Here is a 26304-nt window from a genome sequence, read left to right as displayed (position 1 = left end):
GTATTACATTTATGACTGCATGCCGACAAAAAGCATGTTACCTGTGCAAAGAAAACAGACATTTCCCGCATTTAAAAGACAGTTTTCCCTTTGAAACTTTAAAATGGATTTTCTCAAAAACTATAAGCTCTTTTTGCTAAAAAAAATTTTCCTCTTGTACCCACTCCCAAGGTGCACATACCCTGTAAATTTGGGGTATGTAGCATGTAAGGAGGCTTTACAAAGCACGAAAGTTCGGGTCCCCATTGACTTCCATTATGTTCGGAGTTCGGCCATGTTCGGCCCGAACCCGAACATCTAGATGTTCGCCCAACACTACACGTGACCCGTTCGGCCAATCACAGCGCTAGCCGAACGTTCGGGTAACGTTCGGCCATGCGCTCTTAGTTCGGCCATATGGCCGAACAGTTTGGCCGAACACCATCAGGTGTTCGGCCGAACCCGAACATCACCCGAACAGGGTGATGTTCTGCAGAACCCGAACAGTGGCGAACACTGTTCGCCCAACACTATCAGCGGCCTGTGGCACCCTGGCCTGGCGGTGGGAGCTGCACAGGCAGCAAGAGCAGGGCAATGCAGCAGCAGCAGGTGTAACGTGTGCCAGGAGCATGCCGGACATGGCACTTTGCAATTGGCACTTAGCACGTGTTACTTGGCTCGTGTCACGTGACAAGTGCCACGTGAGACGTGGCAAGTGACACGTGGCAAGTGCCGAGTGACAGTCAGACAGCAGAGGAGAAGCCACTAGTGAACACTAACTGTCACACTGCCACTGCTCACAGTACAGCAGATCTGTAGAAAGCTAACACAGTAGTACTACTACTCTAACAACTACTACAGTACTAACTACACAATAACACAGTAATCCTATCCCCTAATCCCTAACATATACCTAAGGCTAATAGCTGGCCTGCAGCAGCTGGCCTGGTCTGTGCATAGCACACACACAAACACATAGCAGCTGCCTGCAGCACACACTCTGACTGTCACACAAATGACATCAAGCTAATTAATGATTTAACAATAGTGTAGTGATAGTGAAGGGGTTAATCACTGAACAGCTTTCGGTTTATCACCGCTAGGCCAGCAGCACTGGAGTACACACTCTGACCGTCATACAATGACATCAATCAATTTTTCATCAAGCTAATTCACGATTTAACAATAGTGTAGTGATAGTAGTGAAGGGGTTAATCACTGAACAGCTTTAGGTTTATAACTGTGTACAGCCCTTGCTAGGCCACCAGCACTGGAGCATGTCTCTCAGTGAGGATTCAGCAAGCTAATACGATATGTCTCATCATGGCAGCCCTCCTTAACCTCCCTGACGGTATGATTCCCACGGCCTAGGTTTTTTTACCTTTTTTTTTTAGCATGTAGCTAGCCTAGCGCTAGCTACATGCTTCCCCCTCCATGCGGTGTCCCCCCGTATGCTCCGATCGCCGCCGATGCTTATGCCCATCCGGAAATCCCGTTCTGAATGGGATTTCCATGAGGGCTTCCTCCGTCGCCATGGCGATGGGCGCGATGACGTCACCGACCTCATGACGTCAGAGGGAGTCCCGATCCACCCCTCAGCGCTGCCTGGCACTGATTGGCCAGGCAGCGCACGGATCTCGGGGGGGGCACCCTCTGACGCGGTAGGTAGCGGCGCGAAGCGGCGGCGATCGTAAGTAACATGCAGCTAGCAAAGTGCTAGCTGCATGTATAAAAAAAATTATGCAAATCGGCCCAACAGGGCCTGAGAAATCCTCCGTGGCGGCTTGCCCCGTGTCCAGTACGGGGTTACCGCTAAGGAGGTTAATATACAGGGGGGCTGGCCAGTGTCCCTTTCTGTGATTGGGTGCCAGGGTTTAGGCTGGGAGCCCTCTGATTTACTCAATGAGGTCAGGTGGGGCTGGCCAGGGTTCCTCTCTGTGATTGGTTGCTAGGGCTTTTGCTAGGAGCCCTCTAAATGGCTCCAGGACGTCATCTCCTTAGTTACAGTATTCCGGATCCGGATATCCACAATATCCGCGTTATCCGGCCAAATATCCACAGATAGCTATCTGGATTTTTAAAAAAATCCGGGATCTGAATCTGAATCGGATAGCGTAAAAAAGTTTGGATATCCGGGTTGCCCGGATATCCGGAATCCTGATGAGCAGCCCTATTGCCCACCCTGCATTCAGCTCCAATACTTTGCACACTAAAAGCCTGGGTGTAACTGAAGTCGGGCAGGTGTTGTCTTCTCACCTCTCGTTTAAACGGGAACGCGCCACATAGGGTGAAACGTGCGGAGGTAGATTGGGGCATTGGAGCTGATTCGTGAGTGGATATTCCTGCAGGCCTGACAGAAGCTAAACTGCCAAATTTGTAAACCCCTTGCGGTCACAGACACGGTCCATGGATGCCCGGCTTCCATCAGGCAGAGCAGTCGAGCACAGCACAGGTTGGGGAAGCACAGAACAGGGGAGCATAGGATGGGGTGCTCAAGATCGAGGGAGACACAGTGGGCCTTGGGGGCAGTAAAATGTACAAATCTGGCCCTGTGGGGCTTCCCAAAATTAAAATGAGGAGGAGGTGGCTGAACAACTTGAATAGAGAAGCATTGAGACAACGGGAGCCAAAAAACGCAATATATCACCAACATGAGAATTATTCAGAGAAGTAGAAATAGTAGTACTAACCATAGTGGGTTCTACTGACCACACAAGGGAGGTGGAGCTTCTCCACTCGGGAGTACAGGAAGTGCTAGAAGTGGTCTCTCTCTTATAGAAAAACCAAGAGGGACCAATCAAAGAAGCACCACATTGGACTGAGAATACCCTTCCAATGGAGGGTGAGCAGCACAAGAAGGGAAAAGAGGCACCTAGAGGTACTGTCTATAAAATAAGATTAAAATCAACAACAAGAGGAAAAAGGAGGTGGCTTACCTCAATAAAGACAACTTTATATAGAAATGAACTTTATTATGCACTGGCAACGCGTTCCGTGGGTCTGAGTTCACTTCCTCAGGCCAAATACTAGTGCAAAACGCTAAAAATAGCAAAGCAGGGAGGTGCCTATTTATCTCCCCGGTTCCAAATATTCACACCTCCTTCCCTGTGATGACCTCACAACCAGGAGGTCCATCTACCAGGAATGCCACATAACAAGAACAGGAACCATGACTCCCTCACCAACAACATCATCTCGAGTAACTGACCCTGTATTAGAAGGGAAGGTAAGAAGTTGAGAAGCCATGAGACTGTAGTAGAGTCCCCCTTTATAGGCATGCCTCTGATTATGTAGTTATATCAGCATAGATGTGCTGAAATTCCTCTGAAGCTTGCCTGGCACACGGATGGGCAGATGATGTAAAGCAAAATAGAAACTAACTAGAAGGAAACAGGATTTTGGCAAAAGATCAGCTTTAAACCATATCCACTAAAATGTATTGCTTTCTCTTTCCCTCCAGCCTCTCCTGCTCCTCTGACCTGCTACTAAGCTTCCATCTGATCTTACCTCATGAAGGAGAGGTGTGGCCCAAAAAGGGGGCGGCATTTAGACCACAGGAAGTCAGCGTGGTACAAGAAGGAGCAGTATTGTCTGACGGGCCTGTAGAAAATGAAGATGACAAACTCTGGGTGAGTATGAGGGGGATTTTTTGGACTAGAGGAGGGGCTTTACAGATGTCTGCTCCCTCCCTGCCAATCAGAAATGCTTCCGCTTAAAGCTACATACTCATCTCACAGCCCAGGAAGATGGATCCCAGCAGCATCACATGATGATAATTATGTGCGCTCCCTGATCCATGTTCTGGCCGGCGGGTATACATGATGTCACGCAACGGCACACAGCGGGCATGCACAAGACTTCAAGCCATTCCCGTACTTTGCTGGGGATATTAAAGATCCGATCTTCCTCCGTGGCGGTCGTTATTGATGCGCTAAACAATGTTCGCATGATCGTGCGCAGAGCCGGATGAAGGCTAAATGGGGCCCTAAGCAAAGTAACTGATTTGGGCCCCCCCATCATGCCGTAATAGAATCAGAAGATGCAGCTGCACAGCAACATGCCGCACACACCGGGGCAGCCGAGCTACTGGTTGCTATGGGCAACAGCCCGCTTTCCTCTGTGGGTGCACAATGCAGGGAATAGCAGCGGCAAAATGCAGAGTGAGAGATGAATGGCTGAGACATTTGCACTCAGGGGCTGGGGCACCCCTGTGAAGAGGGCGCCAGATATCACAGTGGCAGCACTTTCCCCCTCCATCTCCAGCCTGACAATAGCAGAAAGCTCTAGACACCGCCAAACCGGAAACCGAACAACCGATTTCCTCCCAAACTAGACAGCCACCATGCTGCCTCCATCCCAGTGAATACGATAGTCCAGCAGAAAAGACAGCCGCAGCGGGGGAGAATGACAGCACCAGATGACTCACATTCACCTATTGCGATCCAAGCAATAGAGGTCCCGTCATCCGGAGCCCATCTTTCTCCTCTAGAGTGCTGCCGCTCTGTTACTACTGCTATTACTACTTCCTACTTGCTGTCTGATCTGAGAATCAGGAAGTTCAGAGCGAGCGGCTGCACTGTAGAAGAGACAGATAGGTTTCAGATGACGGGATCTCTATCGCTTGGATCATGGATAGGTAAGTGAGCATTTGCCATCTGCTGCTATCATGCTTGCTGCAGCTGTGGTTCTCTGTGGGAAGGGAGGGAGGAGTGGGCAGTGGCAGAGCCCACAGTAGCAGGAGGGGGACCTAGGAGGAGAGCCTGGCTCTGAAGACAATCAGCAGCGCACGTCATCATTTGACAAGACAAGACAAATAACATTTATATTGCGCTTTTCTCCTGGCGGACTCAAAGCACCAGAGCTGCAGCCACTAGGACGCGCCCTATAGGCAGTAGCAGTGTAAGAGAGACTTGCCTAAGGTCTCCTACTGAATAGGTGCTGGCTAACTGAACAGGCAGAGCAGAGATTCGAACCCTGGTCTCCTGTGTCAGAGGCAGAGCCCTTAAAGGGACTCCGAGCAGTGCCTGTGGGTATGCCTTTAAGCATACCCACAACTAATTAATTACATCCTCAACCATACCAGCATGATGTTTGTAGTTATATCCCCCTGGGTTCCTTATATTTCATTGCATTGTGCTGAATCGAGCTGCTGACTTGTCGTCCTGTGTAATACAATGTAACTATGGAAAGATGCATATCATCTTGAAGCTCTCTTTCTCCTCTTTCCAATGATAGATAAACTGCCACCCTACGCCTTTTAGTTTTCGCTATTATCGCGATCGAAATTGCCATGGCCGCGATTTCGATCGCGAAAATAGCGAAAACTAAAAGGCATAGGGTGGCAGTTTATCTATCATTGGAAAGAGGAAAAAGAGAGCTTTAAAATGATATGCATCTTTCCATAGGTACTGCACTGCTCAGAGTCCCTTTAACCATTATACTATCCAGCCACCACTGACAGGATGGCAAGGGCTGGTTTATGTGCTGATGGGGCCCCTTTGACTCTGAATGGGGGCCCCTAGCAACTGCTTTTGTTGCCTGGTTGGTAATCCGGCCCCGATCGTGCGCCTGTACTCACGTTGTGAGATCATGGAAATGACCGCTCCTTGCTCAAAAAAATTGCCAGTCGTGGGGAGAATCATCAGGTAAATCATGAGGTGGGTAGTGGCCTTTAATCGCATAATGATGTGGAGGGAGGTGGTGTTGGTGTGTATGTGCGTGTGTGTGTGTGTGTGTATGCGTGTGTACAGTGTGTGTGTGTGTGTGTGTGTGTGTGTGTGTGTGTGTGTGTGTGTGTGTGTGTGTGTGTGTGTGTGTGTGTGTGTGTATGCGTGTGCGTGTGTGTGTGTGTGTGTGGTGTGTGTGGTGGAGGGGGGTTTTGGGCAGACTGATTATGAGTGATTATCGTGTCTGAAGCCACAATTCTTTACTGACGATAGCCTATCCTGGTTGTCAGTCTCTAGTTGGTTGTCATGGATTCTTACTGACTGGGAGTGAGCAGGCAGTTGGTAATCACTGAGCGTGAGTTAATAAACTATGAATTGGAGCAGCAAATATTTTTCTTCTTTACTTTGCAGAACCTGCAACATTTTATGCACAATAAATATGCTTTTCTATTACATTCTATTCTTAAGAAAATTGGAGTGGGGAAATAAGAATAGATGAAGGATAAACTTCTGCACAGAAAGACGAGCCTGGGGCCATTACTCACCTGTCCCTGTATCAATCCTTGTGGACTGTCACTTAGGCTGGAATAGCTCTGAGCGAAGCAGATTACACCATCTAATGGCCCTTGTCCACCATTACCTGTATTGATAAATCATTACATGACAAATAGTGATTATCAATTATCCCCGTACACATTAAGCCTCGGTACGGAGGCAGCGCGGCATCCGCGAGATGAAGAGACGCCGCGACCACGAATGATCCGAGACAGCAGGGACCTCTTCTAGGCTCTTGCAGTTTTCTGCTTTATTGCTGAATAAATTACTAGCAGATAATTGTGTTTCTTAGTGATATCATTATTTCTGGGGATTATGTACATTGATGACTATACGAGGCTTATAGCTCCCTAGAAAGCAGTAGAGTGGGAACGTGCTTTAGATGGGATTTCCACGCTTGCAAGCAAGCACGGAAGAGTTTTCAAACTTTGCAAAATCCCTTCGATGGCGGAAACAGCATTTTGCCAAAGCAACAATTCTCACTAAAAAAAGTATTTTATTTTGAGGCTCTGTTCCCACTAGAAAGGAGAATGGACATTTTTTGTCCATTCTCCGCTCATTGCTAAGCAGACAGTGAACGGCTTTTATGTTATACAGAGGAGCCGTTGACACTTGTCACACTGCAGCGGATCTGTGGGATCCATTGCAGCAAGCAGGCCGCACTTATTACGGATCACTGCGGACCACCCGAGTGGACATTATACTGACCGCTCCCACTAGCCACATGTGATCCGTAAGAAAGTGGGAACACAACCCAAAACCTGCTACTTTTACCTTTCAATGGGATAATCACCTCTACTGCCTTGTATAACTTGTGAGTAGGTATAAAGGGAAAAACACAGAAAGGCAGAAATAGTAAGTAGTGTTGGGTGGGGATTCTGGTGCGTTTCAGACGTCTGAGGATCATCCTTATGGTGCCCATACACAGTACAATAAAGACACTCCATTTTCCTGTTTATTTGACCAAAACGACTGAATCAAATTAAAGACGAAAATATTTTTTTTCCATCTAGAAAAACGATTATCCTTTTTTTCAAAAAAAATCCCATCAGACATGTTCGAAAAATCTTTATATTCAACCTAATGGAATAATCGAACAAGATTATCTAATCGGAAAAAAAAGGTACCAAGTATGGGCACCATTAGACGTGTGTTGTCTGAACTTTGCTGGGCGTACTGTAGTGACTCAGGCTTAACGCCACATGGCAACGTTTCTGCAGTGCACCAATGAAACTCTCTATCCAGGACCGGTTCTAGACTTTTTGCTACCTGAGGCAAACATTGTGGGGATGTGTGTCCCCCCCATTTCCCTAAACTATGCCTTCCCCCAAGCAAGAGCAAAGACCGCATGGTTTCTGTGTTTGTGTTAAACTTGTTAGAATGTAAGGTCTCAGTTATGTTAACTGAGTTTAGTTAAAAGACTTGATTTGCAGAGTCTCCCTTTAAGCAGTATTTCTAGAAACACTGGAACATGGTTTTGTGTCTTACACAGAACAGCCAAAGCTGGATCAGAGATATCCAGTGCAGAGGCCAGACTCGCGGGCAACAAACCACATAAATATGGGCCATTTTTATGAAAATATTCTCACTAGTACATTAAATAAAGTCCTTCTTAGAACTTTACATCTAGGTGAGAGGTCGGGCAGGTGCAGTAAAGACCGTGCCTGTCATTATATCACGAGGTTTTTACCAGCCAGTAGTAGGTGATGATGTGTGATGTCACATTTAACTCTTTAGTGATCGGTACTAAAGCAGGTGACGGGCCTGAGAGGGGCACTTCTGCTTCTTGTGACTGCTGGCTTCCACCCTTTACTTTTATTTATAATATGTCTTGTCATCTTATCTAACTGTATGCTGTATATAGGACTAAGAGCAACGTAGTATAGCTGTAACGTAGTATAGACTGAAGATAAAGACTGATTACCATTCACCAGGAATGGAATCAAGAAGCTGAAATGCAACGGACTTACTACAGAACAATCTGCTTTGCTAAGATGTAACCACATGTACTGTATATTTGTTTACTGAATAAACTCCTGAAACTTTGAGGATGCCTAAGAAGTTCTATCTCCTATGCTGTTGCTGTGATGAGAGTCGAGTGAGTTGCTGGTGCCGGAACAAAGGTGTAGTGTTGTTGCCAATAGCAACCAACGTATAGATTCTTACAAAACTGTCGGGTAAAAATCACATGCCTTGCATGCTTCTCAAGAGAACCCACTGAATGCCATTGATGATTGTTTCCAGGACCAAAGACCTCCGGGAAGAATATGCCTTGCATGGCTGCATAAGAGGGAACAGTTTGCTTTGCAGGTCTCCACACTGACTATCCTGAATTAAAAAATGACGTTCAGTCAAAGAGCGCGAGAGAGGAGGGACATAAGGCTATATTATTCTTTCCCGAACTCCCTTTAGACATGTTTTCTGTTATGGAGATCACCCCACATGGGAATTCGGCAATCACCCCACATATGAAATGCTGCAATAATCCCACATCTAAAATGCGGCAATCACCCCGCATTTGAAATGCAGCAAATACCTCACATATAAAACGCAGTAATTACCGCACATATGCAAAGCAGCAATTAACCACATGGACAAGGCAGAAAATTTCTCCCTCGCTAAACTGACACTGAAGTCACTGACCAGCACGCTGGCCATATTGCTAATATTCAGTGGGCGTTCACTGCACACTGTACAAACAATGCAGCACATGAATAGGCAATCTGGAAGAGATGCACATTGAGAGCTAGTTTGAAGGTGTTGAAGAAACAAATGAGGACAAGGCAGTTGAGCAACAATGTGACGAAAATGGGAAGTGTGTGTGTTTGTTTGTGTGTGGGTGTGTGGGTGGGGTGGGGTAGAATCAGCGGCATTGCTAGGACCCTAAGAGATCAGGGGCACTTTGGGGCACTCCAGATAGAATATGGGTGTGACCATGCACCATAATGTGGGTGTGGTCATAGGTGGAGCCAAATTTACATGAACTTCACAGCAGTCTAAATAGCCCAGCCCAGCAAAATGTTGGATGAAGCCCAGAGGCGTAGCTAGGGTTTTCAGTGCCCGGGGACAAAGACTATTAATGCGCCCCCCAAAGTCAAGGTTGCGCGCCGCGCCAATAAGGGGCGTGGTCACATAATAAATGTGGGCGTGGTTATGGGTGGAGCCAAATGTATATGGAGGTTAGCAGGCTCACGCTCACCCACCCTCCCTCAGTATGTACCTTCCAGCATGTTCCAAGACAAATTCAGCAATCATGAGCCCCCCCCCCATCAAGACAAATTCAGCAATCATGAGACCCCCAACATAACCAACTCAGCAATCATGAGGCCCCCAACAAGACAAATTTAGCAATCATGAGGCCCCCAACAAGACAAATTCAGCAATCATGAGGCCCCCAACAAGACAAATTCAGCGATCTTGAGGCCCCCAACAAATCATGAGGCCCCCAACAAGACAAATTCAGTAACCATGAGGCCCCCAACAAGACAAATTCAGCAGTCATGAGTCACATAAATAGACAGCATTTCACATAAATAGGTAGAATGCCCCCTTAATATGGTAGACACCTCTCACCTGGCAGCAGTTCTCCAAAATACACTCAATCTGACGAGGTTCCCCAAAAATAGGTAGCCCCAGGTCTATAGTTGTCCCCAGAATAGGTGGCCAGCAGTATAGATGTCCCCAGAATAGGTGGCCAGCGGTATAGATGTCCCCAGAATAGGTGGCCAGTGGTATAGATGTCCCCAGAACAGGTAGCCAGGGGTAGAGATGTCCACAGAACAGGTAGCCAGGGGTATATGTGCCCAGTATATGTAGGCAGGGATATGTGTGCCCAGTATATGTAGCCAGAGGTATATGTGCCCAGTATATGTAGCCAGGGGTATATATGCCCAGTATATGTAGCCAGGAGAATAATATGTGTCCAGTATATATAGTCAGGCGTATATGTGCCCAGTATATGTAGCCAGGGGTATATATGCCCAGTCCATGTAGCCAGGGGGTATATATGCCCAGTATATGTAGCCAGGGGGTATATATGCCCAGTATATGTAGCCAGGGGGTATATATGCCCAGTATATGTAGCCAGGGGGTATATATGCCCAGTATATGTAGCCAGGGGTATACATGCCCAGAGTATGTAGCCAGGGGTATATATGCCCAGTATATGTAGCCAGGGGGTATATATGCCCAGTCCATGTAGCCAGGGGGTATATATGCCCAGTATATGTAGCCAGGGGTATATATGCCCAGTATATGTAGCCAGGGGGTATATATGCCCAGTATATGTAGCCAGGGGGTATATATGCCCAGTATATGTAGCCAGGGGTATATATGCCCAGTATATGTAGCCAGGGGTATATATGCCCAGTCCATGTAGCCAGGGAGTATATATGCCCAGTATATGTAGCCAGGGGGTATATATGCCCAGTATATGTAGCCAGGGGGTATATATGCCCAGTATATGTAGCCAGGGGGTATATATGCCAAGTATATGTAGCCAGGGGTATATATGCCCAGAGTAGGTAGCCAGGGGTATATATGCCCAGTATATGTAGCCAGGGGGTATATATGCCCAGTCCATGTAGCCAGGGGGTATATATGCCCAGTATATGTAGCCAGGGGTATATATGCCCAGTATATGTAGCCAGGGGGTATATATGCCCAGTATATGTAGCCAGGGGGTATATATGCCCAGTATATGTAGCCAGGGGTATATATGCCCAGTATATGTAGCCAGGGGGTATATATGCCCAGTCCATGTAGCCAGGGGGTATATATGCCCAGTATATGTAGCCAGGGGTATATATGCCCAGTATATGTAGCCAGGGGGTATATATGCCCAGTCCATGTAGCCAGGGGGTATATATGCCCAGTATATGTAGCCAGGGGTATATATGCCCAGTAGATGTAGCCAGGGGGTATATATACCCAATAGATGTAGCCAGGGGTATATATGCCCAGTAGATGTAGCCAGGGGTATATATGCCCAGTAGATGTAGCCAGGGGTATATATGCCCAGTAGATGTAGCCAGGGGTATATATGCCCAGTAGATGTAGCCAGGGGTATATATGCCCAGTAGATGTAGCCAGGGGTATATATGCCCAGTAGATGTAGCCAGGGGTATATATGCCCAGTAGATGTAGCCAGGGGTATATATGCCCAGTAGATGTAGCCAGGGGTATATATGCCCAGTAGATGTAGCCAGGGGTATATATGCCCAGTAGATGTAGCTAGGGGGTATATATGCCCAGTATATGTAGCCAGGGGTATATATGCCCAGTAGATGTAGCCAGGGGTATATATGCCCAGTAGATGTAGCCAGGGGTATATATGCCCAGTAGATGTAGCCAGGGGTATATATGCCCAGTAGATGTAGCCAGGGGGTATATATGCCCAGTAGATGTAGCCAGGGGTATATATGCCCAGAGTAGGTAGCCAGGTGTCCCCCTCCCTGCCTCCCCAGCAGGAGGGGAGCAGCGCAGAGAAGAGCTGCTCTCTCTCCCTCGCTGTCCCCTCCATTAATGTCCGGGTGCTGGCAGCGGCGGGCGGAACTTACCTCCGTCTCGTCGCAGCGCGGATGGATCTGCCGCTACTCTGGTAGCCAGGGGTATATATGCCCAGTAGATGTAGCCAGGGGTATATATGCCCAGTAGATGTAGCCAGGGGTATATATGCCCAGTAGATGTAGCCAGGGGTATATATGCCCAGTAGATGTAGCCAGGGGTATATATGCCCAGTAGATGTAGCCAGGGGTATATATGCCCAGTAGATGTAGCCAGGGGTATATATGCCCAGTAGATGTAGCCAGGGGTATATATGCCCAGTAGATGTAGCTAGGGGGTATATATGCCCAGTATATGTAGCCAGGGGTATATATGCCCAGTAGATGTAGCCAGGGGTATATATGCCCAGTAGATGTAGCCAGGGGTATATATGCCCAGTAGATGTAGCCAGGGGTATATATGCCCAGTAGATGTAGCCAGGGGGTATATATGCCCAGTAGATGTAGCCAGGGGTATATATGCCCAGAGTAGGTAGCCAGGTGTCCCCCTCCCTGCCTCCCCAGCAGGAGGGGAGCAGCGCAGAGAAGAGCTGCTCTCTCTCCCTCGCTGTCCCCTCCATTAATGTCCGGGTGCTGGCAGCGGCGGGCGGAACTTACCTCCGTCTCGTCGCAGCGCGGATGGATCTGCCGCTACTCTGGTCTAGTCCAGACCAGAGCAGCGGCTGCGGGATCCGAACTTCCGGCCGGCGCTGGAGCGAGACGGAGGTGAGTCCCGCCCGCTGCGCCAGCACCCGGACAATAACGGAGGGGACAGCGATGGAGGGAGGGAGAGCCCTAAGGTGAGAGAAGGGGGGGAGATGGCCCCCTTCTCCACCGTCCGCATAGCTCTCCCTCTTCTCTTCTCTTCTCTGCGCTGCTCCCCTCCGCAGAAAAAAAAAAAAATCAGCTCAGCTGGGCGCCCTTAGGGACCCGGCGCCCGGGGGCACTTGACCTACCCCGACCCCCCCTAGCTCCGCGCCTGATGAAGCCTTTCTCTCCATTAAAACAAACAAAAACAAAAAAACACAAAACGTAGCATTTTACATAAATAGGCAGTGTCACTAAAACACAACTAGGCCGTTACTTGGCTTCTGTGCTGGCTGGTCTGGCTTTCTGCTGGGTGAGCTGGCCTGCTGGCAGGTTATCTGGCTGGCAGTCCCCCCCATAGCATTCCCTGACCTTCTAGTGGACCCCCTCCTATGTTCCATGGACCTTCGATTAAGGAGCCACTACTCCCAGCATGTCCCCATGGAAGAATCACAGCTCCCAGCATGCCCCCATAAAGGCATCACAGCACCCAACATGGCACCACAGCACCCTGCTTGCCCCCGTATAGGCACCATAACACAGAGCATGGAGCCACAGCACTCAGTATGCACGCAGAGGCAACACAGCACCCAGCATATCACAATTGATGCACCACAGCTCCCAGCATGCCTGCCATTGTGGCACCACAGCTGAATCAGCCTGGGGTACATCCGGGGCACCCCACAATAGATCTGGGGCACGTGACACTGATATTTGGGGCTAGCGACACCCCTGGGAAGAATTATATGTGGCAGGGAAGTAAGCATGATTATGGTAAACATTGCCCCCTCTGCCCCCCCTTGCTCATCCTCAAGATGTGCTTTTGGAAATGGACATGTGTTCTAAATCGAGAGATACATGTTACATCTGCCATCAATGCATTTTTACTGCAAATCATACGTAGCTTGGAATTAGGTTAATCAAATGCACTTTTAATTGGCCCTATTCTAAAATGCATATAATTTGCATTATATTTGCATGCGAGCTCAAGCATTGGCATTGGCTTCCACTGTAAAGGCGATATGGTATTAAGGACTGATTTCTATCAGACCTGCTCTGTTCCTCTCTGTAGACAAAAAGAGGTAGAAACATTCTGGGAATCTATGTATACGTGGTAACCCATGTGGCAGATTTTGCTGTAACCTATTTGTGGTTATACCGGAGACGGATCATCCACAAAGCAATTCTAAGAAGTTGCCTAGGGCCTGGAGAGAGTCTAGGGGCCTGGTGGATGCTAGCGCCCACCAAATCTACTAAAAAAGCCAGGTGATCATCAGTGGCAGAACAGGTGCTAGCTACAATAGGGCCCTGGGGCAGAAGTAACTTCAGGGGCCCCCCTCACGCCCCCCTTCCAACCCAAATAAACCACAGCACCCCTGAGCCATCTACCATGCCCAATCCTCCCCCCCCTCACCCCATCACACAATATCATTAGGGGTCTGTCATATGTCCCCTAAAAAGCATTTGTGGGGTTCCAATTCTTCACCTCCTTCTCTTTCCTATACACAGTGTACACACAGCATCCCCCCTGTCATGGGTCACCATAGCTGGAGGGGAGGACAGGCTCTGGGGCCCTGGGGCAATTGCCCCCTTTACCTCTAAGGAAGCGCTGGCCCTGATCAGCAGTGGGAAATATCTATCTTGCTCAGGACCCCATTTGATCGTAATGGCTATCTGGGTAATACCCAGTGTGACCAGCAGCCATCCCCTGCTCTGTTTATCCGCTCAGTATTGCCTTTTGTAGAGCTCCTCTTACTGCCGCCGAACGTTGGGCACTCAGTAGTTCTTCCTTGCGCTGTGACCTTTGTAATTGTCTCCTGCTCTTTGGGACTGCAATCAGTCAATTTCTACTGCAGATCACTCAATTCATACAGCTCTTCCAGGAGTGACAAATGACCTTTTTGCCTCTAACTAACAAGATCTTTCCTCATAGCTAATTATACGCAGTCTTTACGGTGGCCTTTGACCGCTCTCTTAATATACCGCACTGTCCTAATCTGTCTTGGATGGATATTTGTGGGCACTGCTGCTAATTGTGTAAGTAAAACAACTTCCAACGAGCACTACAAGTCTCAGCATGCCCTGCCATGTAATGGGAGCTCCATAAATGCCGTACTCTGCTGCAGAGGTTATGTGGTTGTAGAACGGTTCTGCATTTTCTTTGCAAGGGAAGAAGAGCTTGCAGTTCATTTCAGCTTTGCTAATAGTAGAGCAGTACAGTAACTTTAATTAGCTTGGTTACAACTACAATAAAGTCTTTAGAACCTGTCAGGCACAAATGTTTCCCAAGATCTGAGTAGCAACTGGTTGCAGAGATTGTTTTATCTGTGGAGAAGTTGATTTGGGGTGGGTGGAGCTTGGTGTTGAGGCTGCTGAACAAACAGTTACTTGGATTCTGCAATCATAAGAGAAGTGGTGCAGGGAGATACGGGGTAAGAGGTTAACCTGGCAGATGCAGCCAAGATTTGAACCCTGGTCAAAGGCTCAAACCCTACATCAAAGGCAACAGCTTTAACCAACATGGCAGTCAGGCGCAGGTCATTGGTGGATCGGAGGGGGCAAGTGGGTATGTCTGTGGGAAGGTTCAGAGATGTAGATTGGACAGATCTTGTAGGTTGGGGCACTCAGTATGGTTTACTTCTACCAGTTAGTGGTGCTGACTCCTTATAGAAATGGGCTCTTTATACATTGGTTTACATCTATGGTAAGGTTGAGTCTCCCATATTGTCGAACGAGGCAGTGGGAAGATCCAAGAGGCAAATGAGGACCATGGCAGGTAAGTAAGCTTTTTTATGGGAAACTTTGCTTGTTCTATAAGCATTGGAGGCAGAGGGTCAGCAGAACAACCAGGCAATGTACATTGTTTAAAATGAAATAAATATGGCAGTCTCCATATCCCTCTCATTTCAGGTGACTTTTAAAGAGAACCAGAGATGAAGCACCCTCTTGTATTTTACCTTATAAATCAATGGGAACATGACAGTAAACACCTAATCTGCTCTTTGTTTCATTGTTCTCTGTTTAATCTGACTGTTATCACCTCTGATAAGAATCCCCGACTGAGCACTCAGTTTAGCTTTGCTACGGAAAGATTATAGCTGAGTCTGTCTTCTCTGGTGTCTTTTCAAGCCCAAGCCTGCCCCCTTGTGGCTCTGCTATAATGACTCAGCTATAATCATTCCCAGCAAAGCCAGACTGAATGCTCAGTCGGGGATTCTTATCACAGCTGATCACAGACACTTTTAGCAGTGAGGATGAAACAGAGAGCATGGTAAGTGTTTTCTCTAATGTTCTTACTGATATATATGGTAAAATACACAAGGGTGCTTCGTCTCTGGTTCCCTTTAAAGTGAACCTAAAGCCAAAATGAGATGAACTCACCTGGGGCTTCCCTCAGCCCCCTGCAGCCGATTGGTGCCCTCGCAGCTCCGGTCCGATGCTTCTGGACCTACCGGCGAACACTTCCGGTTTGGCCATCACCGGCCGACAGGCATGGGAACGCGAGTGATTGTTCGCGTTCCCAGCATGTATATCACCCCCTATGCTGCTATTGCGGCCGACAGGCATGGGAACTCGCGTTCCCATGCCTGTCGGCCGGTGACGGTGAAACCGTAAGTCGTCGCCGGCGGGTCCAGAAGCATCGGACCGGAGCTGCGAGGGCACCGATCGGCTGCAGGGGGCTGAGGGAAGCCCCAGGTGAGTTAATCTCATTTTTTTTTCGAGGCTTTAGGTTCACTTTAAAGGGAACCAGAGAGGAAGCACCCTTGTGTATTTTACCATATATATCAGTAAGAACATTAGAGAAAACACTTACCATGCTCTCTGTTTCATCCTCACTGCTAAAAGTGTCTGTGATCAGCTGTGATAAGATTCCCGGACTGAGCATTCAGTCTGGCTTTGCAGGGAATAATTATAGCTGAGTCATTATAGCAGAGCCACAAGGGGGAAGGCTTGGGCTTTAGGTTCACTTTAAGCAGGATAATGTGGAATATTATGCCCCAATGTGTTAAAAATTTGAGTGCAGCATAGCTTCGTTTTAACCTCATTATAAAGAATGTACCTGGCCTCAGTTTACCTCATCACCCGCTAACAATGCAAAGGCACAAGGAATGTTTTTGAGTCAATTAGTATTTAATTATGCATATCAATTAACGTATTTGCAAAAACTTTGGACAAATTAACTTTATGTAACAAGTTTTCTAAAAACAGTATGCGCTTAGGAAGTCCACCTGATAAAAAAGATTGCACACGTGGTTCGCGTTCTCAAAAACTGCCTGTGTAAAGCAATATATGGTAAAACAATCAAACTAAGATCGCGCACACAGTCTCAAAGATAAAGAGATACACTATCTCACAGTCTGTAGCCCAAGAAGATCCAAAAATCGTCAAAGCTGAGTTCACACTGTAATAGATCGACACTTGTCGCTCTCTAGATCCAGACTCTCACGTGGTATGCAATAAAAAACAAACAAATAGCATCACATAGCGTATAACTGCCAGGACCAATCTCCAAACACCTTTCCTCTGTGTCTTACTCTGTCACCAGGAACCTCCACCAGGAACCCCCACACATTCCCGCACTCACCCTAGAAACCTCCAAAATATCCGGAGGCAGGAATGACAGTGTTGGGGGATAAAGATCCAGCAGGCAGATATTCAGATGCCACTCTTCTGAACAAGTTACTGCAACTAAAAACACTATATAGTGCAAAACCAGCATTTATTTTAAGATAAAAAAACGTATTGCACTCACATAGTTACATAGTTATTTGGGTTGAAAAAAGACATACGTCCATCGAGTTCAACCAGTATAAAGTACAACATCAGCCTGCCCCCTCACATATCCCTGTTGATCCAGAGGAAGGCGAAAAAACCCTTACAAGGCATGGTCCAATTAGCCCCTAAAGGGAAAAATTCCTTCCCGACTCCAGATGGCAATCAGATAAAATCCCTGGATCAACATCATTAGGAATTACCTAGTAATTGTAGCCATGGATGTCTTTCAACGCAAGGAAAGCATCTAAGCCCCCTTTAAATGCAGGTATAGAGTTTGCCATAACGACTTCCTGTGGCAATGCATTCCACATCTTAATCACTCTTACTGTAAAGAACCCTTTCCTAAATAAATGGCTAAAACATTTTCCCTCCATGCGCAGATCATGTCCTCTAGTCCTTTGAGAAGGCCTAGGGACAAAAAGCTCATCCGCCAAGCTATTATATTGCCCTCTGATGTATTTATACATGTTAATTAGATCTCCTCTAAGGCGTCTTTTCTCTAGACTAAATAAACCCAGTTTATCTAACCTTTCTTGGTAAGCGAGACCTTCCATCCCACATGCGGTTAGTGGAAAACAGGCACATAGTATACAGTGATGGTCCCCGGGAAACCATTCAAACTGATGCTGCCTCAGGTCGCCAGGAAAGGTGGGAACTAGTAGTAACCCTAAGGGAAGGCCGCACATGATGGGGTTTTGCAGGCTGGGGCAGCAATGGGTAAACTTTCAGGCATGCTGGATCCCAGGAAAAGCTGTTGAGAGAGATGAGCGTAATGACTTAATTACGATTTCACGAAATTTCGCGTAATTAGTGTAATTACGATTATGGCCGTAAGTGCATAATCGTAATGAAGAAGGATTTCGCGAAATTCCGCGTAAGCGTAATTTTCGCGTAGTTTTCGCATTACAGTGGGTATCGCGAAATTACGTTTGCCTTGCATGCAACCGTTTGTAAGCGAAGTTACATAACGTAATTTCGCGATAGTTCATACTACTGTAAGCGTTAATTTTCGTGTCGTTTTTGCGTTACGGTGGGTATCGCGAAATTACGTTTGCCTTGCATGCAAACGTTTGTAAGCGTAGTTTACACCCTTGAACTGCGCATGCTTAGTTTTTACATTATTTAACGCGAAAAAGCGTTTATATGCGAAAATTTGTTAGCGGTCGTCTGACTACCGCTAATTCGCTTCTGATTGGCTAATGCGAACAAGTAATTTTTTATAGCTAACAAGTAATTACGAAATTCGTGAAATTACGAAGAAATGCGAAATTACGGGATGGTTTAACGCGAAATTACGCTATGGTTTAACACGAAATTACGTTATGAACGAAATGCGAAATTACGTGTTGAAAATTACGCTTACGGTATTTTCAATTACGATTTTAATGGCAATTACGCTACCATAATTTCGCATCGTAATAGCAAATTTCGCATGCATAATTATAGTAACGCGAAATTTCAAAAATTTCGGCTCAACCCTAGTTGAGACTTTGAGGCCCTGATTAGTTGGTGGCCTGGCTGGGTGGTAGGGAAATATTTAACATAGGTTGAAGGGGGGGTAGGGTCGGATTAAGGCTGTACAGCATGGGTGGGGTTACAATTTCCTTCCATCCCACCTTCTTAGTTGTTTGGGTTGTTTTTCATGGTCAATGCCAGTTCAACTTTATTTCCTTGGCACTTGGGGGGGGGGGGGGGGTGAGTCATTGTCATGGCAGCTTCTGGAAGTTAGCTGTTTTTTTTTACTGGTAATGAGGGTCTGCCTAGGTGTGGATACCCCTTAGTTAATCTGGTGCCCCCCAAGAAAGTGGGGTTTTCATAGTTGGTGACAATTAGCTGTCCCCAAGTAGACAAGGCTGGATTTATACTTTTTGGACTCCTAGGCCAAGTATGTTGGGGTTTCCCTTCCACTTGCAGCAGTGCCCCTCCCATGTGCACTCCCCCCCCCCCCCCCCATGCATTGTAGCCCTTTTCTTTCATGTACAGCTCCCTTGGGCATCAGCTGCCCTTTTTCATTTATTGTTTCCCATTTGAATCCTTCTCTTTCATATGTGGCAACCCCTCTTTCACATCCAGGTGCCCCTTAGGCTGCAGCCCCCTGAGGGTCGAGCCTTTGCGTCCTTTCTAGAAATCTGGCCCTGCAAGTCTGTGTTCACTGCCGGTGGTGAGTTCTAAAGCTTTGTGTCTACGGTATTTGTGTTATATTGTTACTGGGCTGCTGCGGCCTATGACATCCAGCTAAGCAGTCCCTATCTTTATGGTAAGGAGAGATGGGGGAGTTGTGGGGTACCCAACAGTAAGCCACAACCTATCAATGGGGCAGATGTAAAATTGAGAAAACAGAGAGGACGCACCTTTTATCCCCTCTGTAAACACCAATAAGCTCATTTCCACCACTGCTTCTCATTACACTACTATTGGCTTTGCCTCAGTTATCAGGATTGGACAGATGGGCTTCACTGAGGGAGGAGGACGTCCAACTGCATTATTTGATGACTTTTGGGTAAGAATATCGATTTTGGGCAAGTATCGAAGATCTCTGCAAATGGTAACTGCAGCCATGAGATTAAGAGATACTTGTTCCTTGGGAGGAAAGCTAGGGCAAATCTGAACAAGATACTAACTAAAGGAGAGAGATGTCACTTTATTAACAATAGAATAAATAATAGCTGTAGAATAAATACGGCCATGTGTAGAAGAATTGATGCTTTTGAATTGTTTGTGGGTGTGGAGAAAGCTACTGAGAGTTCCCCGGACTGCCAGAAGATCTTTGGTCACATGATAAGAATGAATTCTCTGGAGAATCCTTGATGCTTGAAACAATTGAAGGCAAAACAATTAACCACTTCACCCCAAACACGTTTTTACCCTAACGGACAAGAGAGATTTTCCCCTTTCAGTGCTCATCCCTTTCATTTGCCAATAGCTTAATCACTACTTATTACAATGAAATGATCTATATCTTGTTTTTTTTCACCAATTGGGCTTTTTGTGGTTGATATTTGTTTTCAGTAATTACTTTATTTTATACTAGTAAAAAGGCCCGCCCATTAAAAAACGTGCGCTAGGTCACAGCCGCTACCCCCCGCAATGCGCGCACATACGCATCTCGCTTGCTCCTTCCCCACCACTGTCTGCAGTATAGGCACACAGGGAGCTGCTTGCTTGGCAGTTGGAAAAAGCGATTATTTCCCACAATGCAATGAGAACCTCTGTGAACCACACACAGCAAACTGTCAGGCCCAGCCCTGTGTCCTAACTGCCCTAGCTGCGCACATGCTCAGTACAAACAAGCCAGGGACACACAACCATTCAGTGGATGATGCAGGGACACTTGCATTTTATTGTATAGGATGCATTTTAAAGAGGAACAACAAAAGTTTGCTTTCTTAAAACAGAAAGAATTTGTGATAATTCAGGTTGGAGTGAGCTTGAGATGTCTCCCAGGTCATCACTGCTGAATATATGCAAATTAACCATTGTACCCTTAGAAGCTAAACACACCTCCAGAACCGCTGGAATGCAATGATGTGTCAGCTTGTTAATTTGTACAGAGCCATAATAATCCAACATGCATACAGGCTGTTTCGGATTGTTTGATCCTCATCAGTGCATGACATGGATTAATTTGGCTCTATGCAGTAGGGCTTGTAACACCGAGAGGTACAGACTAACCAGCAAGCTCATGGTGACCCAGAACTCATTGGAGTGTGTAAGGGGCTACAATGGTCCTAAAAGCCCCCTTACTAAAATGCTAAGAAAAAACAAAAGTTTGCTTTCTTAAAACAGAAAGAATTTGCGATAATTCAGTTTGGAGTGAGCTTGAGATGTCTCCCAGAGCACCACTGCTGAATATATGCAAATTAACCATTGTTACCCTTAGAAGCTAAACACACCTCCAGAACTGGAATGCAATGATGTGTCAGCTTGTTAATTTGTACAGAGCCATAATAATCCAACATGCATACAGACTGTTTCGGATTGTTTGATCCTCATCAGTGCATGGCATGGATTAATTTGGCTTAAAGAGGAACTCCAGTGAAAATAGTGTAATAAAAAAGTGCTTTATTTTTACGATAATTATGTATAAATGATTTAGTCAGTGTTTGCTCATTGTAAAATCTTTCCCCTCCCTGATTTACATTCTGACATTTATTACATGGTGACATTTTTACTGTGGGCAGGTTATGTAGCTGCTCCTAGCTGTTTTGGCCGTTGGAGACAGCTGTAAACAGCTATTTCCTGTCTGTGAACATTGTTACATTGTGGCAAACTATCAAAAGTACCGAGGTCCCAGAGCTTCTTGTGGGAGGGGTTTCAGCACAAAATCAGTCATACAGCGCCCCCTGATGGTCTGTTTGTGAAAAGCAATAGATTTCTCATGTAAAAGGGGGTATCAGCTACTGTTTGGGATAAAGTTAAATTCTTGGAGTTTCTCTTTAAAGGGAAAAACAAGGCAAAATGAAAAATTACACTATTTCTCCAATTTCATCCACTATAGTTTCAATACAAACACTGCTACTGTACATAAAATCCACACATGTTATCTGCCTATTTGTCCTGGTTATCACAAGAATTTAATTATGTCCCTAGTACAAAGTATGGTGACAATATATCATTTGGAAATAAAGGTGTATTTTTTTCTTTGGTGTTTGTTTTTTCACTACTTTCACGTGCATGTGCACGGGAATGCACGTGCATGCGCGGGAGCGCGCACATGCACGCGTGCACGCCCACAGCGGCAGCAGCACTGTGTGACTTATAAAAAAGCATGACGTTTTTATAAGTCAGCTTGTCATTAAGTGGTTAATTGAAGGCAAAAGGCACCATGGTGGTGAAGGGATCCCTGGGGAGGGGGGGGGGGGGGGGGGGTATTGGCAATTATACTGATATTCTGCTAGCAGCAATGTCCTGCACCCTTTTTCCAGGTGCTATTTTTTACATGTACACTAACTAAGAGAGAAGATCCCTATTCGGCCTCGGTTCCATTAGAAGTGGTTCGATACGATTTGCAAACATAGGCATTTTGCCCATTATACAGATGTTGCTCTGATCATGTCTATCGTGGTATTTCTGTTCCCAATGGTCACTGATACGCAAACACACCGTACACTGCATTTGTGGTTTGCAGCTGCAGGAGGCGTTGAGCGCAAAAAAACAATTTACAGTTTCTTGTGAGAATACAGCCTTACCTTTTTTTAATATTAACCAGCAAGCAGGCCTGGATTTACATCACAGGAGTCTATAGGCATAGATGTCCTGGCACCCTAGACTCCGCCCTCCTTGCATGCAGGCCCGGATTTACATCACAGGAGCCTATAGGCACAGATGTCCTGGCACCCTAGACTCCGCCCTCCATGCATGCAGGCCAGGATTTACATCACAGGAGCCTATAGGCACAGATGTCCTGGCACCCTAGACTCCGCCCTCCATGCATGCAGGCCAGGATTTACATCACAGGAGCCTATAGGCACAGATGTCCTGGCACCCTAGACTCCGCCCTCCATGCATGCAGGCCAGGATTTACATCACAGGAGCCTATAGGCACAGATGTCCTGGTACCCTAGACTCCGCCCTCCATGCATGCAGGCCCGGATTTACATCACAGGAGCCTATAGGCACAGATGTCCTGGCATCCTAGACTCCGCCCTCCATGCATGCAGGCCCGGATTTACATCACAGGAGCCTATAGGCACAGATGTCCTGGCACCCTAGACTCCGCCCTCCATGCATGCAGGCCAGGATTTACATCACAGGAGCCTATAGGCATAGATGTCCTGGCAGCCTAGACTCCGACCTCCATGCATGCAGTCCCGGATTTACATCACAGGAGCCTATAGGCACAGATGTCCTGGCACCCTAGACTCCGCCCTCCATGCATGCAGGCCAGGATTTACATCACAGGAGCCTATAGGCACAGATGTCCTGGCACCCTAGACTCCGCCCTCCATGCATGCAGGCCAGGATTTACATCACAGGAGCCTATAGGCACAGATGTCCTGGCACCCTAGACTCCGCCCTCCATGCATGCAGGCCAGGATTTACATCACAGGAGCCTATAGGCACAGATGTCCTGGCCCCCTAGACTCCGCCCTCCATGCATGCAGGCCAGGATTTACATCACAGGAGCCTATAGGCACAGATGTCCTGGCACCCTAGACTCCGCCCTCCATGCATGCAGGCCAGGATTTACATCACAGGAGCCTATAGGCACAGATGTCCTGGCACCCTAGACTCCGCCCTCCATGCATGCAGGCCAGGATTTACATCACAGGAGCCTATAGGCACAGATGTCCTGGCATCCTAGACTCCGCCCTCCATGCATGCAGGCCCGGATTTACATCACAGGAGCCTATAGGCACAGATGCCCTGGCACCCTAGACTCCGCCCTCCATGCATGCAGGCCAGGATTTACATCACAGGAGCCTATAGGCATAGATGTCCTGGCAGCCTAGACTCCGACCTCCATGCATGCAGGCCCGGATTTACATCACAGGAGCCTATAGGCACAGATGTCCTGGCACCCTAGACTCCGCCCTCCATGCATGCAGGCCAGGATTTACATCACAGGAGCCTATAGGCACAGATGTCCTGGCAGCCTAGACTCCGACCTCCATGGACCTACAAACCCCCACCGAACCGCAATGCAAGTGTGCTGTCCCAGCTGCTACCTCTCTCCTACTTTCCCTGTCTGCCCCTGTGTAGGTAGCTACAAGTGCCTCTTAGTATTAGGTAGCCAGAGGTACCCTCAGCATTAAGTAGCCCCTAATGAAGGGGAGCTTTCATTAGTGAAATGCCAAAAACTGGGTGAGTAACCTCTGATTTACACTTTGCTCAGGACTCTGCATAGGGAAGGAGGGAGAGAGGAACTTGGGGAGGCCAGTGAGCTGGATTTTCCCTCATACGGTGCTTGTAGGCTCGTGCCCACAATGCCTTATTGTAAATCCAGCCCTGCTAGCAAGAAATCATCAGTCTTCTTATTCCAGCTGGCTACTGGTTCTATGTGTTACTGAAAGACTCTCTAGGGCACAAATGCAAACAAAACTGGAGCAACAGAGTAGCAGGTGGCCAGGGCCAGAAATCAGGACTGTTTTATTTACCAGCAGATAGCAGATCGGTGGCAGTGGGCGCCTGCTTCACTTTCTTTGCGCCTGTCTTGAGAAATCAGCCTGTCTATCCCTGGCGGTGCCCCGGTGGATATCTGTGTATAACAAGTGATTGTGCAATGTACTGCTATCAGGAAATGAGAGCTGGCTGCCTGTATTCTGACAGGCCCTGGCAAATTTGCCTTGCCGATCTTTTGAGACATGCAAAATAGCGCAGCATGCTCGTAGCAGCAGTCAATTACAAACTCAATCTTTGTTCTATTATGCCTGTTGCTAATAAGAATGTGCTAACTCGTGGTACGGGGAAAAGCTGCGCTGAAAAACCTGCCGCCGTAAAGCTCGCTTTTATAACAGTAACCGAGACGGAAACTAATTGGTGATAACTAAAGAGGAACTCTAGGGAAAATATAAAACAAGCATCTTTACTTTATGTGTGCGAAGTAAATGTGAATGGGAATCAATATGTAAAAAACATTAGAGATGGCCCAGCCTCGGAGAACTCATGGAGAAGCATGTGATCAGTCTGATCAGCTAATGGATTTGTTAGGTTCTGATTTGCTGTGATGACTTCCTGGTTTAACACATGATTAGGACCAGCAAATCAGAACCTTACAAATCTATCAGCTGATCAAACTGAGCATGTGCTTCTCCATGAGTTCTCCAAGGCTGGGCCATCCCTAAAAAAACATAAGCCAGATACTTACCTGAGGAGAGGAAAGGCTCAGTGTCCTATAGAGCCTTGATGCTCCTCTCCTGGTCCCCGTCCCAGCGCAGGATCCCCCGTAGCAGTATTAGACCACTTTGGTCAAATACTGCTCTCTCTCTGCTGCCGAAGGGAGGTTTCTGAAGTCTTCAGGAGCCTGAGTGCTCCGGTAGACTGGCCGCTCCGTACTGCGCTCTCTCACACGTGTGTAGTATGGAGCAATCTATCTTTAGGAGGACTCGGCTCCCAAAGACTTCCGAAGTTCCCTACAGCGGGGATTCAAATGGAGGAGCTGCCGCTGCAACAAGGACAGCAGGGAGAGGAGAGGTAAGGTTCTATAGGACTCCTTCTCCTTAGGTAAGTATCTGATTTCATTTTTTTACATATTCCCATTAGCTTTAAAGAGGAACTGTAGTGAAAATAAGAAAATTGCATTTTTATACAATATTCATTTACAAATTATTTAGTCAGTGTTTGCTCATTGTAAACATCTTTCCAAGTGGAGACATCTTTACTCCTGGCAGGTACATCTCTGTGGAATGCTTGTTTCAAAGCCAGTTCAAAATATATCTGGCTTCCCAGAATGCTTGCGGGAGGGGGGATCTGCATAGTAAATCAGCCTAGGCTGTGACATCACTGGGAGGGCAGGACAACATTCAATATACAGAAATATATAGATATGGGAAGTGTTTTTTATGCTGAAATCTTACCGAAACTCGGTACAGCTCAGCTAAACAGAAATGGGTAGCGTCTTGTGTGAAAAACAAAACAAAACTGATTACCTAATTATCCAAAGAAGATTTCAGATACAGGTAAACAGGAGTAGGATAGAGGATTTCAAAAATGAGGCTGACAGAATAGAATGGTTTGGACAAGAAGCAAGAGGACACCGACAGAGCAGTCTGTGCACTGAGATTGTTGAGGGAGAGATAACCCTTTAGTGCCAGCAGCAGCTGTGAATGTCACTTACGTTAGGAACAACACATCTGTAAGTAACATTGTCTTCAGATTTTCAACAAAAAACAAGATGTCAGCCTCCACCACACAGAGACACCAGATTCTGGTTAGCAGGGTGAGGTGACACTGTACGCTGGTAGCACAATTTTATTTGCATTTATATGCAGAATCTTGACATAAAAGGGGTCAAGTTAAATAGGAACTTCAGTTAAAAT

General features: G+C 46.9%; 1 protein-coding gene across 12 annotated transcripts in view; it reads right to left on the bottom strand.

Annotated features, from left to right (window-relative positions):
* The window catches only part of SDK2 (sidekick cell adhesion molecule 2), a 1552195-nt gene that overhangs the window by 1240346 nt on the left and 285545 nt on the right, over positions 1-26304 (bottom strand). For 2 of the 12 annotated variants that reach the window (XM_068263125.1, XM_068263127.1), the window contains exon 3: positions 6191-6285. The exons of the other annotated variants lie outside the window; for them this stretch is intronic. The gene's annotated coding sequence lies outside the window, so the exon portion shown is untranslated. The remainder of the gene's footprint in view (positions 1-6190; positions 6286-26304) is intronic. 12 annotated transcript variants of the gene reach the window in all.

The sequence above is a fragment of the Hyperolius riggenbachi genome, chromosome 12 (assembly GCF_040937935.1).
Source record: "Hyperolius riggenbachi isolate aHypRig1 chromosome 12, aHypRig1.pri, whole genome shotgun sequence".
Classification (NCBI taxonomy): domain Eukaryota; kingdom Metazoa; phylum Chordata; class Amphibia; order Anura; family Hyperoliidae; genus Hyperolius; species Hyperolius riggenbachi.
The sequence above is the reverse complement of the archived record's forward strand: the minus strand, read 5'-3'. Positions and strand labels throughout refer to the sequence as shown.